Source organism: Engystomops pustulosus, chromosome 5, assembly GCF_040894005.1.
Source record: "Engystomops pustulosus chromosome 5, aEngPut4.maternal, whole genome shotgun sequence".
Lineage (NCBI taxonomy): Eukaryota > Metazoa > Chordata > Amphibia > Anura > Leptodactylidae > Engystomops > Engystomops pustulosus.
The window spans coordinates 169,405,846-169,425,549 of record NC_092415.1 but is presented as its reverse complement, the minus strand read 5'-3'; the positions used below and the strand labels follow the sequence as shown (position 1 = coordinate 169,425,549).

The following is a 19,704-nucleotide window of genomic DNA, read 5'->3' as shown; positions in this document are numbered from 1 at the left end:
TAGGTAACGCAAAGTGATCTCTAAACGGGAGCCCGCATCAACCGCAAACCCCACCCCCGCTACCTCGCACCACTCTCGCCATGCTTTACCATGTGCGGACCACGTAGATGGGGCCAGAGAAGACTGTATCAACAGCAGAAGCTGGCTTCCAGGGTTGACCATAGGGAATATGGGCACGGGGTCCCCTCGGCATCCGCCGAAGGGCAAAGCGACTGGAACACCTGCCAACGAAAGCGTGAAAGAGCGTCAGCTACCCTATTATCTACCCCTGGCACATGTCGCGCCTTAAAGGAGATATTGTACTTATCAGCCGGCAATCGAAACTCCATGGCGACGGAGTCAATCTCAATACCCAAAAAAGACAGCACTGTGCAAGGACCCTCAGTCTTTTCCTCCGAAAGGGGTATCCCAAAATGCTGCGCAAGATAGCGAATTGAAGCAAGCAAGTAAGCGCAGCGGCCAGAGCCCTGGGGCCCTACGAAAAGAAAATCAACCAAATAATGGGTTACCAGCGTGGAGGACGTTTCGTGCCTAACCACCCATTCCAGGAAGGTGCTAAAAACCTCGAAATAATAACAAGAGATGGAACAACCCATCGGAAGGCACATATCGTATTAAAAATTGCCGTCCAGCTGGCAACCCAATAAATGGAAACAATCCGAATGAACCGGCAGCAGTCTGAAAGCAGATTCTATGTCGGACTTTGCTAATAATGCCCCTGGCCCTGCAGCGCGGACCAAGTCAATAGCCCTATCAAAAGATACATACGACACTGACGCCAGATCCTTCCCAATACCATCATTTACCGAAGACCCGTGAGGGTGCGATAAATGATGAATAAGTCTGAATTTTCCCGGCTCCTTTTTGGGTACCACCCCGAGGGGGGAGACCCGCAAATTATGGAAGGGCAACGAATGAAAAGGGCCAGCCATTCTCCTCAACTCAACTTCCTTAGCAATTTTACTATGTACAACATCAGGCAACTCAAAAGCAGACTTCAGATTTTTTGCAAAAACTGGGAAGTTGCTAGGGGAGAATGGAATAAAGAAACCAAAAAAAAAAACCTGTCCTAAGTAGCGCGGCTTCCGCTCTCTTGGGATACATTTCTAACCAAGGCAACATCTTTTTGATGCGAACCGGTGTCCTCTGTTCTACTGGCACCCTGAGCTCGCAGGCAAACCAGCGCCGGTCGGGAACAGCGGATGGAGGCGTGGGCTCCACCACAGTTGGAGCACTCATGCCTGAACTTACACGATCCATAAAAACGGCAGTGGCCATCATTAAACATCCAGCAGGTTCCCGACCTTCGAGCCGTCCCCGGCCCAAAGGATCCCGCCGAAGTGGAGGACAAAGAGGAGGAGGAGGAGGCGGCCGGCGGAAAGGGCTTCGTATTAGTCATCAATCGAAGCCACACATCAGTGGCTTTGGAGTCCCACCTGACTTCCGGCCTTTGCGCCAGCCGCCTCCGAAACTCCTCATCATATTGCCACCAAGCGGAGCCCCCGTGAGACCGAAACGTGCTAAAAATAATATCCAAGTAGACAAAAAGTTGGGGGGCTTTTTCAGGCGTTTTCTGAGTGATTACACAACCCAGCACAGCAAACGCCTGAATCCAATTATTAAACGTCTTTGCAACCCTCGCCTTCCGTTCCACACCACGTTCGAAACGGCGCTCCTTATCGACTGTCACCGAGTCCACGGACACCAAGGACCATATATCAACGTAATCATTGCGATAAATCTTATACTTAGTGTCCTCGGACAGACGAGTGCCGAGGGGAGAAACCCCACAGAAATAGTTATCCCTGAAGTCGGGCACCACAGGGCTGAACGTAGATGTGGAAGCTTCAGCCGTAGGTCTTCCCTGGACGTTCAACTGCGGGGCGACAGGAGCCGTGCCCACATTTGACCCTAAAATTGATCTAATGGATGACAGAATAGCAGAGTCAGAACCCGACCCACCCCAGGCCTGCAAGCAGGCGGACTCACCAACCGCAGTGGAAGGCTGAGGCATCCCCGTCACCGATCCTGGAGCTGCTGCCGCCGCCGCCGGAGCCGGCTGGACCGTATCCCTCCTTGACCGGCGAGAGCTGGTTGATCCATGATGAGACCTGCCGCCACCATGACGGCGTTTTGGCGATGAAGATCTGGAGGAATCAGAAGAGGCACGGCGAGACGAGCGGGGGGACTCAGACCTGGACGAGGATCTGCTGGCCCGCGAATGGCGTTGTCTACTTTTCACAGACCGCGAGCGAGAGGCCGCCCGGCGCCCGGAGGAAACAGAGCGCCGGCTGCGACTGGAGCCAGCTCTGGATGCAACAGACGGAGCCCGCGACGGGCCCTGGGCCAGCACGTAACCTGGTCCCAGATTCCCAGCCAGCATAGGAGCCACCAGAGGGGGAGGGACCACCAAGGTATGGGGGTCAAGCGGGGACAAATCACTTTGCAGAAAATCCTCATCAGACGCGGCGTCTTCAGGATCAGCAACCCCTACAGAGGAGGAAGGAAAGGGATTAGCATATCCAGCACCCGGAACGCCTGACAGGGGATTAATGGCCGAGGCTGGGGTCTGGGTGGGCAGATATAAACCAGCTGCCCCCATGCCTGGCGGAGTGACTAGGGCCGAAGACTGCAGGGGAGCGGGAGCGCGGGACATCCTACCACTTGTCGCGGTGCTGGTTGCTACGCGACCAAAACCAGCCACGCGGGAAGCAGGGGTTTTAATCCCTTGCCTCCCGGCGGTCACACTAACTGATGGCGGCCGGCGCCGGCCTGCGACACTCGCAGCCGACACCGGTGTAGGGGGGATAAACTCCGGAGACTCCTCTCTTCTCCCCGCGACTTCCGGTCGCAGAGCTGAAGGAGGATTGTGTCTCCGGACTTTCCCGGCAGCATGAGCGGGCGAACGGGAGCTATTAATAGGAGGTGAGGCCCCTGCTGAGGTATCATGCGCGGCCGCTTGCGCCAACGGAGACAGGCGCTGCGGCGGCCGCGAAACCCTACCAGAACGTTGCACATCCGGAGCGGGAGGCGTTGCCGATGTCCCAGCCTGAGCCTCTGCTATCAAAGAGGCCAGCCAGGCTGAACCTTCCTCACGCAGGCGCTGCCGGACCGCATCATCAGAGGCCATGATCTCTTCAGGGAAAGTCCTTCCAGGAAAAGAGGGTGAGCGAAAAACACCGGCCCCCTTTTAAAACCTAAGCCCCAGCCCACCTGGTGTGGCTACCATTAACCCTACCCCCAGTCACGTAGCCCACAGCCCCAACCCCTTAACCCTTTACTTCAGGGGACAAAACTCTGAACTCCTGGTGACCCTAGCCCTGCCTGCAGTCACTAGCCCAACGGCTATATGCCTACGGGCTTCCCATACTCTATGAAAAGTAAAAAGTCACAATCTCCATAATGAGTTTAATTTCTTACATGAGCTTCATCCATAACCCGGAGCCCCTCTGGATAAGACAATGATAGACAAAGGATAGACTATGTATAAGATAACTTTATTCCTGGGACAATAACACAGATAGAGAATGATAGTGAGTATGTTATCACGTATCATGTATGCTATGCTGTCACCACAGTTACAAATGTCTGCAATTCTCCCTGCTTTATAAGATGAATTCACTACTCTCTATGAGCGTACTGTTAAAATGTGCCATCACAACACCAAGACTCTCTAGGACAGTGATGGCAAACCTTTTAGAGGCCGAGTGCCCAAACTACAACAAAGACCCGCTTATTTATCGCAAAGTGCCAACACAAAAATTTTATTTGTGATTTATACTCCCTTCTCTGTCACAGTTTTCATTGATACCAGCACCTGAGGACACCAATAAAGCAGAAAATAGTCCCAGGTAGAGCTGTCACTTTAAAATAGCTCTTTGCACAGAAAGTCCTGGGCTGTCTGGGACTGCAAGTATATACCTGGAGTCATCTCTGGTGATGGCCTGAGTGCCCACAGAAAGGGCTCTGAGTGCCACCTCTGGCACCAGTGCCATAGGTTAGCCATCACTGCTCTAGGAGTAATTGTAAGTGAAAGATTGTTCCTTTGCTATAATGAATATTAGGGCGAGTCATTATGGAGCAGTAATTTCACAGCTCAGTAATTGTCAGTGGCAGAAGTAAAAACAACACAATGATGAACTCCATATATAAATGTTCCTGGTACAAAATGTCTTAAAAATTTAACTCACTCTTATGGCAACACCTGAGAGCTAATCTGGAGGCTTATCTGGAGAATCAGCACAGAAAGATTCTGTAGGTATGTAATTATTCCATCCCTAGTAATTAGATATACAGCTTCAATTACATGACGTCTCTTGGACAATTAAGGGAAATCTAAATCAAGCATGGATTAACCAGGGGACACTTGCTTATAGATCCGGGCACTGTGACTGGGGTAATGTTCTTATGTTGGTTATCCAAAGCCTCCTTTCTTCTAAAATCAGCTTTTAAAATTATGCTAATGAACTTGAAGGGCTCTGGTTGGTGTTTAGAGTCCCTCTGTGCTGTAGGTCCACAGGCTGCTACACTGAGCAGAGCAGGTCTCCCCTCCCTCTGCACTTCCTGCTCGTTCTGTGCATTGTAACAGCCTGCGAATCTGCAACACTGCGGTGCTCTAGTTGATTTTAGAAGGAAGAAGTCCAAGGATAACAAGTAAGATTACCACAGTCAAGTTTCCTGGACCTACGAGTAAGTGTCCTTGGTTTATCATGTTTGATTTTGATGGTAGAATTCCTTTAACCTCTTAACGCTCAGCGTCCGATATATCGGACGCTGAGCGCAGTGACTTAGCGCTCAGCGTCCGATATATCGGACGCTGAGCTGATGCCGGTTCGGCTCAAGATCTGAGCTGAACCGGCATCGGGAAACACGGGGTGCCGGCTGTGACTGATAGCCGGCACCCCAGTGTAACACCCGCGATCGGAGTTGTCTCTGATCGCGGGTGCTTAACCCGTTAAATGCCGCGGTCAGCGCGACCGCGGCATCCAACATGCAGCTGGGGGTTCTTTCCCCCACGATCGCCCCCCCCCCCCCCGAACCGTTTTCGGGGGGCGCCGATCGTTGCTATAGTAACTCTGGGGTCCGATCTGGACCCCAGAGTTACCTGCAAGAACTGCCAGTAAGTTGGCGTCTGTGACGTCATCTTACTGGCACAGTGCCAGCCTATGCAAGTGTATAGGCTGACACTGATAATACTCTGCAATACATGAGTATTGCAGAATATTATCATGAACAAGCAATCAGATGATTACTTGTTCATGTCCCATGGTATAAAAGTGAAAAAGTAAAAAAAAAAAAGTTATTCAATAAAAAAATAAAGTAATAAATCACTAAAAATGCCCAAAAGCCCCAAAACATATAAAGAGACATATAACTCAAAAAAAAGTCTAAATCATAACACAAACCCCACATATATAGTATCACCGCGTCCGTAACAACCCGTAGAATAAAAGTAAATCATTATTGAATCCCCACGATACACGCCATTAAAAAAAAACGTTATAAACCCTCCAAAAATTATGATTTTTACCTTTTCAATCCCACAAAAAATGCTATAAAATGTGATCAAAAAACCATATGTACTCCGACATGATACTGGTGCAAAGTACAACATGTCCCGCAAAAAACAAGCCATCAACCAGCTCCGTAGCCAAAAAAGTAACAATGTTATGCCACTTGGAAGACGGCAATACATAAATGATAGATTTTTCCCCAAATTAGGGTTTTGTTTGACAAATTTAGTAAAACGTAAGAAAATATATTCATGTCTGGTATCCCCGTAATCGTATCAACCCATAGAATAAAGATAACATGATTATTAGTCTATACGGTGAACACCAAAAAAAAAAAGAAGTAAAAAATCCAGTACAGAATTGATGCTTTTCTACTCATGTCCTCAAAAAAAGTTCCTAAATTTTCAACAATAGGTGATACAAACCCAAAAATGGTAACACTGGAAAAAGCATCTCATCCCGCAAACAAAATGGCATCACATGGCCCCAATAACGAAAAAGCGAAAATTTTATAGCCTTCAAAAGGGGCCAATGAGGAAACTAAAATCCTGGCAGCTGCAGGGCCCTCCTTCCCTTCTGCGCCTCGCTGTGCGCCCATAAAACAAGTCACGGCCACATGTGGGGGGGTCTCTGTACTCAGGAGAAATTGCAGAACAAATTTTATGGTGGGTTTTCTCTTTTTATCTTTTGGAAATATGTAAATTTTAGGGCTAAATGAACGTATAAGGGAACAATATGACCATTCTAAATTTCACCTCCATTTTGATTCAATTACTATGAAGATCTCAAGGGGTTAACAATCTTCGTAAAAGCTGTTTCTGATAGCTTGAGGGGTGCAGATTTGAAAATGGGTTGGTTATATAGGGGGTTTTGATGCTAAATATGTAAAATTTCATTCAAAACTGTATTTATCCCCAAAATAGTCAATTCTGAAAATCCGGAAAAGCGATATTCTATTTGCAAGCCGCGTGACATCAAAATAAATTATCCAAACATTTCAGAAATTATGAAAATGTAAAGTAGACAAATGGGAAATGTTATTCAGCAAGTTATTTAGGTGGTAAATCGATCTGCCTGAAAACGCAATGATTTTGAATTTCGAAAATGGCAAATTTTTCCAAAAATTTATCATATTTTCTTTTTTTTGTAAATAAACGCAAAACTTATCTGCCAAAATTTACCACTAAAATGAAGTACAACATGTGGGGAAAAAACAATCTCAGAATCGCTTTGATAAGTAACAGTGTTCAAAAGTTATAACCGTATAAAGAGACGCAAGTCAGAATCCAAAAAATCGGGCTGAGCCTTAAGCTACAAAATGGCTGCGTCCTTAAGGGGTTAATGGCCATTTCCACCATTAGGATACATCATCAAACAGAATGGTAAGGGTCTGAATATCAGACCCTTGTTGTGCAGCTGTTCCCAGCACCTAGTCTGTAGATAGGCCATCAATTTTAAAGATCGGAAAAATTGGAACAGGGAACAAAATATAGTGCAGAGGAGAGCAACCAAGATTATTAGGGGAATGGGGGGACTAGAATACACTGACAGATTACAAGACTTGGGGTTATTCAGCTTAGAAAAAAGACTGAGGGGAGACCTTATTACAATGTACAAATACCTAAACGTGAAGTATAGGGATGTCTACAAATGTCTTTTCATACCTAAGCCTGTGACCAGAACAAGGGGGAATCTTCTACACCTAGAGGAGAGGCGATTCTACCATCACCATAGACAAAGGTTCTTTACTGTAAGAGCAGTGAGACTGTGGAACTCTCTGCCGCAGGAGGTTGTTATGGCCGACTCTATGTACATGTTCAAGAGAGGCCTGGATGCCTTTCTGGAGAGAAAAAATATCACAGGGTATGGGCATAAAACATTTGTTCAATTCTTATAGGTTGAATTTGACGGACCTAAGTCTTTTACCAACCTCATATACTATGTTATAATGATAAGGAAGACTGCTCATTGCAATAGCTGCAACAAATAAATAACTTTTGGATGTTCATTTCAATTGTTGGCTTTAGAAAAGACTTTTTGTAAAAAGAAAAGAAACTCTAAATGGGAAAAACTGAAAAAATGGTGACATTAGTGTTTGGAAGCAAAAAATAGAAATTCATCTATAACGCATATTGTATAATTATTTTGCATGCTAAACGTAATTCAACGTAATCTGTTCTAAAAGGGTGTTCTGCTTTTGCCTTTGTGTGATCTCCACCTTCCTTGACATACTATTCATCTGTAGGATGCTGTACTGGTTTTAGATTTCCCATATTGATGAAAAATATTGCCCAGAATACTGCTGTGAAAAAGTGGTGTGATGGGGTTCATCTGTACAAAAATTATATATTATGAGCAGCCCAAAAGTCTGTGAAAAAGATGGACTGACTCTTATCTACAATGGCATTTAAGTCCAAATAATCTGGGACACAGATTTAAGTAGTTTATGTTTTTCCAAATGGACTGTAGGGGAGATTTATCAGTGCCTCTACGCCAGTGCTTCTACTCCTTGTGGGAATAGAGGAGGTGTCAAGGGGAGCTGCCCGGCGGCGGAGTTGGCAGGCACAGGCTGTTCCTGCCCTTTGCCTATGCATTTTCCAAAACCTGTGAACATTAAAGGAAACCTTCTATTTGTTTTTATGTACAAAACGTATCATTTCTGATGCAGAAACATATCTTATTTAATCCCTGAACCAATTTGTTTTGCTCAAAAAACAATTATGAAATTCAGTAGCTTGGGAAATCTGGGTTTCATGCTGCCTGTTGTACATAAACACATAACACGAAGTAATGTGGACAGGACTAATCAACCTGAGCTGGATGACTCATACACAGCAGCTGGGGGTTGGTGCAGCGATTGATTACTTCTGCCTGTCAGGGACAACACAGTGATCACATCATTCTCTAGAGCAGTGCATAATTAGGGAAAGAGGAGAAGCCCCAAGCCAGCCATCGGCGTAACTTTTTTTTTTTAGCAAAACCACTTAATGATTAAACAAGATATGTTTCTGCATCAATGTACAGTATTCTCAGCGTATGTTTGGTTCATAACGCATCAAAGAAAATGGTAGATATCCTTTAACTGGTGAATATTCGCATATTTTTACCCAAAACTACGCCTGGTCGGACCCTGCGTATTATTGTCCACCAACGCAGTGTGGCCGGCAGATACATCAGAATCTCTAAGCCTCATCTTCTGTTATGGCAGAGATTTATCATGTGCTGGTGCACAGAGCATCGGCATAAGATAAATCTCCCCCTATGTGTCCATGTGTAAAAACCGTGGTATGAATAGCAGCATATGCACTGGTATAAATCCATATACTGTTGATATGTAAAATAAGCTATTGAAACAAAACAGCATAACACTCAAAGCTACGGAACTAGAGATGTAAAGATGAAAGCAAAAGAAAACTGAACCCGCGCCATATGACTAGTAGATGTAGTGCTGGTATCAAAAAGGAGAAGCTTTTGAATCATGAACCCATGCTGACAGTAGTAATAGGGAAATCTGAATGGTTGCTTAGATACTATGTTCAGAAATATCTTGTATAAACAAAGTAGGTGTTGTTTTACTAAAATATACCATGGCATAAACACATTTGCTTTCTAGGAAAAACTAAATATGAATAAAATATATCTTATATTTCATGGGCTGAATATAAAGGGTAGTCCCAAATGGTAAAGTAATGACAAACCTCTTAAAGGGAAGATTTCAGCAGAAATCGACCTAATAAACTACTACTAGTATGTTGTCAAGGGGTTTAACACCTTCCTGATCATGTTTTTTTTAATGATGGCATCAATTGGAACATCAACTTTGAAGTGAAATGTAAATTGATTGTAAAAAGTCATGGAGACAGAGAGTTTCTCATTGAAGTCAAACTACCTCCACCCCAGAATGCCCCTTCTGATGAGATGCCTTGATGCAGGACTGTCAATTACAGAAGAGAATGTTTTCCAAGGTGGGGAGAGCTTGACTTCAGTAATGAACTCCCCACCCTTGGTTTTCTGGGTGTTGGCACCACACTGGACAACAATAGAAACATGTGTTATGGTGGTTTACAACAAACCATGTTTTTGTTTATACATGGAAAGCTATTTCTGTCCCTAACTTCTTGCTAGCCTTGTGCTATATTGCAACTGGGTGACTTTACCCTAATCTGGGATCATGCACAGAACAGAAAGACAAATAAACAAGAGATACAGACAGGTAAAAGGAGTCAAAACCAAGATGACCGAGAGGTATAAAATAATAAGACAAAGAATAGTCAAAGGTACAAGCAAAGGGTCAGAAACAGAACAGAAGCACAGATTGCATACAGATAAGCAGTGCAAAAAGACACTGAATGAAGTCACCAATGGGTTAAAAATGGTGTGCCTGGACACCGCTCCAAAACTGATGGGTTTGGTTGTCCTTGTCTAGAGGTGGAACCTGTGACAAACTCTGCTTCAGAGACTAAGCAAGATGTCAACCACTCAGCCCTCAGCAGAGTACACATCTGAGTGTGGTACTCATCCAGCAGAACTCAAACTACAGAACCTAACAGCTGTATTATGTCAATAATACAGGTTCCCTTTAATAAATAGTGATCTCTGGAACCCCACTGGTCCTAATAATATAGGGAGCCACAGTGCTGACACCATTACTGTTCCCTCCACAGGAGCTCCCCAACCTTAACATGTTCAAAGAACTGAAGTATAAGTTTAATGTCTAGTTCCACTTTAAGACACTTTTAATAGATATCTCACCTTTATTTTATGTTGTATATAATAAACAGATAATTCTGGAGAAAAAAATTATGTAATGATCACATTCATCCTATGAAACACAATATCCATGAAGCAAACGCTAATAAGCAAAATCTAAGCAAAACTAATTTTTGATCTTCACTTGCCTGAATAATGTTATGCTGTTCATTATTTATAGATTATGAACAGGTGCGAAATAATTGCAGAAAAAAGTCAAATGAAAATCAATAAGTCCATTGTAAACAAATTCTTTCACTTCCACATGAACTTGACTTTTACTTAAATGTCAGTAGAGAAACAAGAATCATTTTCTCAGTAGCGTTCACAAAGCTGCTATTTATTACAGAGTTTACTGGATGCTTGGTACCGACTGTTATGTGAATAAAAAGCATTTCTATTTTTTCACTATTTTGATATTAACCCAATTTACATTTGCTGCAAACACACAATGAGGAAAATGTATTGGCTGGCTCATCCAGAGAGAAGCTGCACTGAAAGGGGTTTAACCAACTTTCATTGTTGTCCCCTATCCACAGGATAGTATATTACAAAGTTTAACCCCTCAATGATGAAGCCTGAAATGGCATTTTTAGAAGATTTTCGGACATAGTAGGGCTCATATACTAAGGGCCACAGCGGACCCCATTTTCATGGGACATCCCGACGATTTCCATTTTGCGCCATGGATTTAAAAGGGTTTTTTTGCGCACGCAATCGGATTTCATGCAACACAATTCGGGAGGCGACCCGTCAGGCGATCCGAGGGATTCGGACAAACCGCAGGGTTTAACTTAAAAATTTGTGGCAAGCCAAGCACTTACATGCACTGGGAAGAAGAAGGTAAACTCCAGCGGACCTGATCGGGAAGCGACACATGCAGGATATCGAGCGCACAATCTTCATGAATTGCGGCAGAGTTCATCCTTGTCAGACAGTCCAGATCGGGGATCGCGTAGGGATCGGGTAAGTAAAGGTGCCCCAATGGTTTCAAAGCCATAATTTCACTTTTTGTCTGCTACCTTAAACATTTTTTGCTGCCCTTTTTTCATTGCACATAGGCCTATTCAAAAAGTAACAATTTTTATAGTATTTTTTTATTTATTTTTAGTTTGATTTGAGGTTGAAGTGGAAAAAAGCCTTTTTTTGTAATTTATAGCATATTTTTTTAATTTTCAAATGACTCAAAATGAACATTATCAGTTAACTCCTAATATTGTTATGGTCGTGTATATGTATAATCATCATGGCAACTTTTTAGTGTCAAGGTAGATTTTTTTACATTTTATTTGGAAGTATTAATGTGTATTTTTATATATTTATAGTATACAGGTATATTGTATGTGTGTGTTTTTAACTTATTGGGGCACTTTTATTTCCTGTTCTGTCCGAAGGAGTTCACAGAGAGGGAATTGTCTGACCATCATGCACTCTGCCGCGATTCCCTAAGATTGTGCGCCCGATATCCTGCATGTGTCGCTTCCCTCCTAAGGTCCGCCGAAGTTCTCCTCTATTAAGTGGTTGCATGTAAGTGCTTGGACTTGCAACATAATTTGAAAGTTAAATCGTGTCGCATGAAAGCCAGCGCAGCTGCTGCGCCAAAAAACGATCATGTGCGCCAAATTCCCAGCGCAGACAACGGCTACATACCTGTCAAAGCCGTGCAATCCCTGAAAAAGACAGAAGGTCCGACAAGCGTAAGTGCGATCTGCAACCCTTAGTAAATGAGCCCCATTATGTCCCACATATAAGTCTCCTGCTCCTATGGAGCAGGAAAACCGCCCCATATTAAAAGACGGTAAGCATCTGGTATTGAGTAAATATTATAAACTACTTTTTAAATAATAATAAAAAAATTGCTTCTGTTTTCTGCTTTTCTCTTCTCACATGATATTTTCTATTTGGGTTCGGAAAAGCACAAGTAAGACCTTGAGAAGATGCCCATAGTTTGGTTTTGATTTGTATGAAGATGTAATAGGGGTCGTTCCACAGCATAGGGACCTTGCTGTATCGCATTATGAATTCCAATGACATATGCCTCTTATTTCTTACAGCTTATCCTCATTGGGATGCATTATTTGTAGTTATTCCCTCTTAAAAATCTTGTGCAGAGGCAGCCCCAAGAGGCTGTATGACTCCACTCTAGGAAACCCTAAGGGGCCAAACAAATTCTTGAAAAATTTAAATAAGAACATTTTTGAATTTAACTACTTACTAGTAGAGTATTGTACTGTATATTGGTGTCTGATATTTGGGACCCCTGCTTATCACAAAATCTGGAGTCCTTTGTAGCACAGTCTTTATGGACCATCGGTTGTATGAAAACTGTATTAATTTAAATAGGATTTCTTTAGAAAGCTCAATATTTGTCTGGGTTGTAAAACCTTATCCTCTAATCCGTCTACTGAACATACATTATATTTGTACTGCAACCCCTCTAAAGGGACCTGTCACCAGGGACCTCATTTTCACTAAAGACAGGTTGCAGAAGCCCATTAGACCTTTGCTGGTCTCACCGGCACTGACTCCATAGTGAGTTGCATACCTCTAAGTAAGGACCGGTTGAAGCAGTGCATGCGCAGTGAGACAATGGAGACAAGACTATTTCTCATTGTGGGGAAACTATAAATATTTGATTCTTTAAAGGGAACCTATCATCAAATCCTGTGCTACAGACACACTCATGCTAATGTATGCACATGCTCATACACACATTGCCATATAAATATATATACAGGCCCATTATTTGCATAGACACACATATACTCATGCTCACACACACAGATACACACTCATATAGAGGCGGTGCCCTACTTAAGGACACCCGACACAACTCCTAGTTACAGACGGTCCCCTCTGCCCGTTGTGACCTCTGGTGAAGCTCTCTGGATGCTGTACACACACTTACTAATTATATTAATTATAACTAATTAACAAACAAATTTTATAGAGACAATTCTTCACATATCAGCTAAACAAAATTCCTACGATCACATGGACTAAAAATGAAAAAAAAATGGAGATAACAAGAGGACGGCGCCTTGTGTAATATTATTAGGGGGAAAAAAATAGTGAACAAGGGGTAATAACTGGGTAGATAACACTCCCCCGAAAGAAACATGCTCACCTTAAAAAGGCTATATTAGAAGCGTAAAGCAAATATGAGAAAATGGTAGCCGCCCTTCAGCTTTCCGTCATCGTCTTCATAATGGAATCGGACATCGGGGAATATAGTTGTGGGTTCGGTTAAAAACCTTGAAAATAGCTGGTACGGCGCTACAGGTTAAGGAAGAATGCTTTAATTTCCAAAAGGGTAAACACCCTTCTTCAAGTTCAATTGAAATAGTACATAGTTGTTCCAATTGTACATTCCAATTGTAATTGAAGAAGGGCTATTCTATCACATGAGTTTCAGGCACACAAGTGGTTGATACAGGACTACTGGCCTCAACATACATACAGAGGCCCGGCAGTCGCGGAAGAACAAGAGAGCTGGAAGAGGTGAGCATATGCTTTTTTATTATTTTTAGAAGCTCCACCCTTGCCTTGTACAAGAAATTGGACAACCCCTTTAATCTGTACAGATCAGATAGGAGAGCAACCAGCAGGGAGCCGTAGACTCTAGTGCTCTGCAGTAATCAGCTGTGCCAGCATTTACCGATGCAGATCTTTATTATATCTCTTTTAACACATTCGGGACTCTAAGCAAAAGATTCAGAACTCATCCCCTAAATCTTTTAACATGTTGAAGCCTTTTTTTAGGAAAACTACCCTGATCAGAGGACTATATCCAACATCAACATTTGGCACAGTACATTACAGTACAGTGCAGTCCATGATGCTCTCTGTTATTTTAGCCACATTTATATTTTTTTTTAGAGGTGCCCTTTTTAAAAAAACACATCAGCAATATAATAAATACCATTCTCCTGTGCTGAAGCAAATAAAGTGCAGACATGTCAATGGGTGATTATGGCTACTTACCCAAACTGTAATTGCAACTGAGAAAAACACATTTGTGTCCAGTAATTTCAATCACTTATTTTATGGTAATTCTCTCCTAGTCTGTAATTGAGAAAAAACATGTAATTTATTATAGTCCTAGAGACAGGACAGCATTAGGCTGCATTGTGTGTCATTCATTTATAGCAGGTAGAGAATTAGAACAAAAAATAAATTTTAGATGTATCTTGAAATGTTCAATGTAAAAAGGTATAAACATTACTTGCACATCACTTACCATCCACATCCGCATTTCTTGTCATTGTCAAACCTTGATTTTACATTATTCTAATTTATCGATTTAGTCTATTTGTATATCAATGGAAAATAACATTTATCTATTGATATAAAAATGTAAAGGCCAATAGCAGAAGCATAAATAGATACCCAAATGGAGAGTAATATAAACTGTTACATTGATTACTAATACAGCTTTTTTAAGGTCTTTTTCAAAAGGTACATTAACGCCTTAGTTAGCAGCCTATTTTGGGACTTAAACGCCCAGATCTGTCACCAGATTCTAACTAAACTAGCAACTCCATTGTGTAAGGTATGAAATGTCCTTTCTAGAATTGCCTCTGTTATGTGAATTCAGAGAAGAGTCTAGTTTGGAGACTGAAGGAGGGGCATCAACTCTGATGTCCATATCTTGAGCTCTACAGTTGCTAGTACCTAAATTTGATTTTAAAGATAAGAATCTCCTCTTTCAAATGGTATCAGGCTTGTGGTTTTGTGATCTACAGGACCAGAGATACAGCAGTTGAATAAAAAGGCTAGAATTGGAACTTTATGAAGCTTGACAACTATAAATTTACCTGCCCATATCTCTGGTTCTGTATCTTACAGAACCGCAAGTCTGAGAAGGTTTGAAAGAGAATATTCTCGTATTTAATCAGATGCTAGGATCATTGTTCTAGATGCTAAAGAATCTAAACTATAGGCATCTGGAATGATGTTCCCCCTCCAAACTGGCTCTTCTCTGGCAAAAACTATTTTACGCTTATTTTCATATGACTTTGGAGGAGATTTTTTTATATGTAACAGGCGACATTTCACATAAAATAGGGAATTCTAGAAAGCATATATAATACCTGACCTGAGGGAGCAGCTAGGTTAGTGGGGTAAAAGTTGCCAACAGGTTCCTTTTCAAGAGGTAGTCCCACAAAGAAAAGTTTCTTAAATGTGCTCAGGATAACAAAACAACACAATGGAGCTCATGTACTAAGGGTCACGCTGCACGCTTTTGTCGGACTGTGCTTTCGGGGCTAAAACGGCTTGCACAGGTATTTAATAAGTGTGTGCATTGGGAATGTGGCGCACGCAACCCTTCTTGTGGCACAGCTGCGCTGGCTTCCAGTGGAAAGATGAAGAGCTAAGGCCTCATTCACACTGCCGCATGGGGGACGTTTATACGGCCGACATATGTACGGCCGATATACGCCCCCCATTGACGGCAATGGGCGCACGGCGCCCAACCAGAGCACGGGAGCACACGTGCGGCACCGTACCGCTACGTACCCCATGAAAAAAAAGGACATGTCCTATTTTTACACGGCATACGGCACCGTGCCCCATGCCGTGTGTCCGCCGTGCTATGGTACGGCGGGCAACAGTAGTATGAATCCAGCCTAAGACAGCGCAAAACGACTCGTCCCTATCACTCTGTTAAGCTACCTGTGTCCTTCCCTCTCCCTGTTCGCATGTATGTATTTTAAGGATCGATAAATAAAGAAAATAACATTTTAATCTCCAATGGTGAGTGCCAACTCTTTCTTTTTTCTACACGAATGTTTGATAAGAAGACTACATCTTTGGTTGACTACAGTTAGAGTACCACCTGCACAATTCCCCTTTTCGCACTCTAAAAAGCCTTGTCTCAGTTTGGGAATATGAGAAGTCTCATCTAAAGGACTGCTAATAGTGTCCCTTAAATTCTTTTCTGAACTTTTGTCTATCAGTCCTGGTGTTCACTATTTCAGTTGCCCCTGGCTCACAGAACTACAGGGATCATAAAGGGCCTGCTTAGAGAATCTCTGCCCGCACTCTGAAATTTTACACTGACCATCACTGAGTGATAAGAGCTAAAACAGCAATAAAACTAGTAAAATTGTATAGTAAGGGGTTAAAAATTATCTGGGCGGTCAGTTTTGTTGGACAGCCACGTCTTCAAAAGTTAGGATTTGTGCCATGCTCCTTCCATTTATGGAAGATGGAATGAACAGTGCTCTTTGTGATCCTCAGCTTGGCCTATATTATTTTATAACCTGACCCTACAATACGCTGTGCCGCAACATCAGTGAGTAATAATAATATTAATCTTTATTTATATAGCGCCATCAAATTCCATAGTGCTTTACAGATTCTGGGCATGCCAATTCTAGCTTTCTTGCTGGCTGAGGCGAAAACTGAAATGCTACCCTTAAAAAAAAATCCAAGCCCTGATCTCCTCCTATATTCAGCCCATTAAATTTACATCCACATCTTTAAAAAGCATCTAAAATCTGCTTAATGTTCAACATTATTAATAATGTCTTCACACAGCGCCACACATCATGGACACCCTGTGCCTGACACTACACAGGCTGATGCAGTCAGTGTTACAGACATTGGTGACATCTAGTACCTCACAGGTGACTATTTGCTTTATCAGTAAGAGGACTTATCCCAAATAAATAAATAGTGTCACCCTAATGAACTAATATATAAAAACACCACCCTAGTGAACTAATATACAGCCCCCAATTAATTTATATACAGAACCCAAAATACAGCCGCCCCATAATTAAAATCTACACCCCATAGATGGAACCTCCACAGTAGTTTACAGTAGTTATATATAGTATTCATTTAAATACTCAGTACCCCCATTTTATCCCTGGGTACCATAGTGAGTCATTATCCCCCCCCCCCCCTCCCTAGCTTTTATCTCCCTTTCCTTATTTTATTATATGCAGCCCCCCACAAATGTTTTTTCTATTTAAAATGTGGCCAGTTTAAAAATAATAAAACCTTTACTTACCTCCTCCCACGCAGAGGTCCTTTCCACTCCTCTCGGGTCTCTATGGCACTGGAGGATGCAGGTGGTGTTTGATGACGTCACATCGCCTGCATCCCCCAATGTCATGGAGCAGTGCAGACAAACACGTCTGCTGCACTCTACCAGTGATAGTAATTTGGCAGTACAGAATGCGAGCAGCAAAGAGTGCTCGAATCACCCACAGCTGTTTTGCTGCCTCTTTCAGGGCTCCACATCTGCCGCATGAGGCAGAATTTTCATCTCACCTTATGTCAGATGCGGCCCTGATTCTGGGGAACACATTTTAAAAAATTAAGACATTACAGAGTCATATTAAACAATAGTGAGGGCCTTGCTTGTAAGAGCTTACAGTCTATGAGGATGAGGGGGTGACACAAGAGCTTACAGTCTATGAGGTTGAAGGGGTGACACAAGAGCTTACAGTCTATGAGGATGAGGGGGTGACACAAGAGCTTACAGTCTATGAGGATGAGGGGGTGACACAAGAGCTTACAGTCTATGAGGATGAGGGGGTGACACAAGAGCTTACAGTCTATGAGGATGAGGGGGTGACACAAGAGCTTACAGTCTATGAGGATGAGGGGAAGACACAAGAGCTTACAGTCTTTGAGGATGAGGGGGTGACACGAGCTTACAGTCTATGAGGATGAGGGGATGACACAAGAGGTATAAGAGCTTGTATAAAGGTCCAGGCATTTTTAGAAGGGAATGGAATAAAAATAATTTCATAAATAAAAGTGCTGCTGCTTGAACCAACCATCAGCCGCCATCTAATATACAAAGTCCAAAGTCAGTGGGGCTGCAGAGAAACATTTTTCAGATAAGACGGGGGAGTACCCAAAATTGGTTAATAAAGAGTTAAAGTTGCATGCAGTTAGCAAGTGTGATAGGTTTGTCTAAATTAATGGGTTTTAAGAGCTTTGAAGCTTTGGGTGTTGGGTATTAGTCTGATAGACCGGTGTAGGACGTAACAGAGAATTGATGCGTTTCTATTCGGAAGGAGATGGGCAACCAGTGCATTGACTGGGACAGACTGAAGGAATCCATGTAGCGTTTGGTCTGTAAGACAAGCCTGGCTGCTGCATTGAGAATGGATTGTAGAGGAGAGAGTTTAGTAAATGCAGGACCGATTAGTAGGGAGTTACAATAGTCTAGACTAGAGATGAGAGTTAGGTCAGTTAGTAGAAGGTGGAAAGACAAGAAGTTCCGTTTTGGAAGGATTAAGTTTCAAGAAGAGAGAGGACATGATTTTAGAGATGTCAGAGAGACTGGTGTTTTGCAGTAAGGTAGTAGTGATACAGATTTATATAGCTGGGTATTATCAGCATAGAGATGATAATGGAAACCAAATCTGCTCCGATAGGAGCAGTATAGAGAGAAAAGAGAAGAGGACCTACGGCTGAGCCCTGAGGAACCCCAAGAGGAAGAGGAGAAGAGAAAGATCCAGAGAAGTAGACACTAAAAGTGCAGTCAGAGAGATAGGAAGTAAACTAAGAGAGTGCAGTGTCCTTCAGGCCAATGGAGCAAAGCATTCTGAGGAGGATCTGGTGGTCCACAGTATCAAACGCTGCCAAGAGATCAAGAAGAATTAGATGCTTAATTGTATTTAGCAGTGAGAAGATCATTGTAGACTTTAGAAAGAGCGGTTTCAGTGAAGTGCATAGAGTGGAAACCAAATTGTAGGGAGTACAGGAGGGAGTTAGCTGAGAGATAGTGGGTCAGTCAAGAATAGACCAGGCGTTCCAGGAGTTTGGGGATGAAAGGGAGATTAGAGACTGATCGGTAGTTAGCAGCACTGGATGGGTTCATGGAAGCTTCCTTTAGTTATGGGGTGACAACAGCATTCTTGAATGAAGAGGGATAGACACCAGAAGAGAGAGAGGTTGAAGATTTTAGTAAAGTGAGAAGTGATCACTGCGGAAAGGGACTGCATTGGATGTGAGGGGATGGGGTCACTAGTGTAGGTAATGGGGCGAGCAGAGGAGAGGAACCTGGACACTTTTTCCTCTGACTTTTTTAAAGGAAGAGAGCAAACAGGGTGAAGTAGCGGAGGGATGGGGAATCATTAAGTTAGTGGATTGGGATTTTATTGCCTGGCGAATGCAGTCAATTTTATCTTTAAAGTAGGTGGCCAGATCTTCAGCCCCAAGGTTTGTAACAGACTCCAATGTTTGGCCCTAATAGGGAATGAAAAGTATCGAAGAGCTTTTTTGAGAGAGTGGATATCAGATTAGTGAAATAGACCTGTTTGGCGAGATGGGGGGCAATTTTCTCCATAGACGTTTGGCACTCCTGGAGCACTGCTGAAGGAAACGTGTTAGGGGCGTGGGCCAAGGTTGCTGACCACTGTGTTGAAATGTTCGGACTGAGAGAGGTGCCACCGCATCCAGGGCACCTTTAAGG

At 43.0% G+C, this 19,704-nt stretch overlaps 1 long non-coding RNA gene across 1 annotated transcript in view; it reads right to left on the bottom strand.

Moving 5' to 3' along the window:
• Window positions 1–19,704, bottom strand: part of LOC140133505 (uncharacterized) — a 55,510-nt gene that overhangs the window by 25,044 nt on the left and 10,762 nt on the right. The window contains exon 2 of the long non-coding RNA XR_011855915.1: window positions 14,247–14,327. This is a non-coding gene — a long non-coding RNA (uncharacterized lncRNA). The remainder of the gene's footprint in view (window positions 1–14,246; window positions 14,328–19,704) is intronic.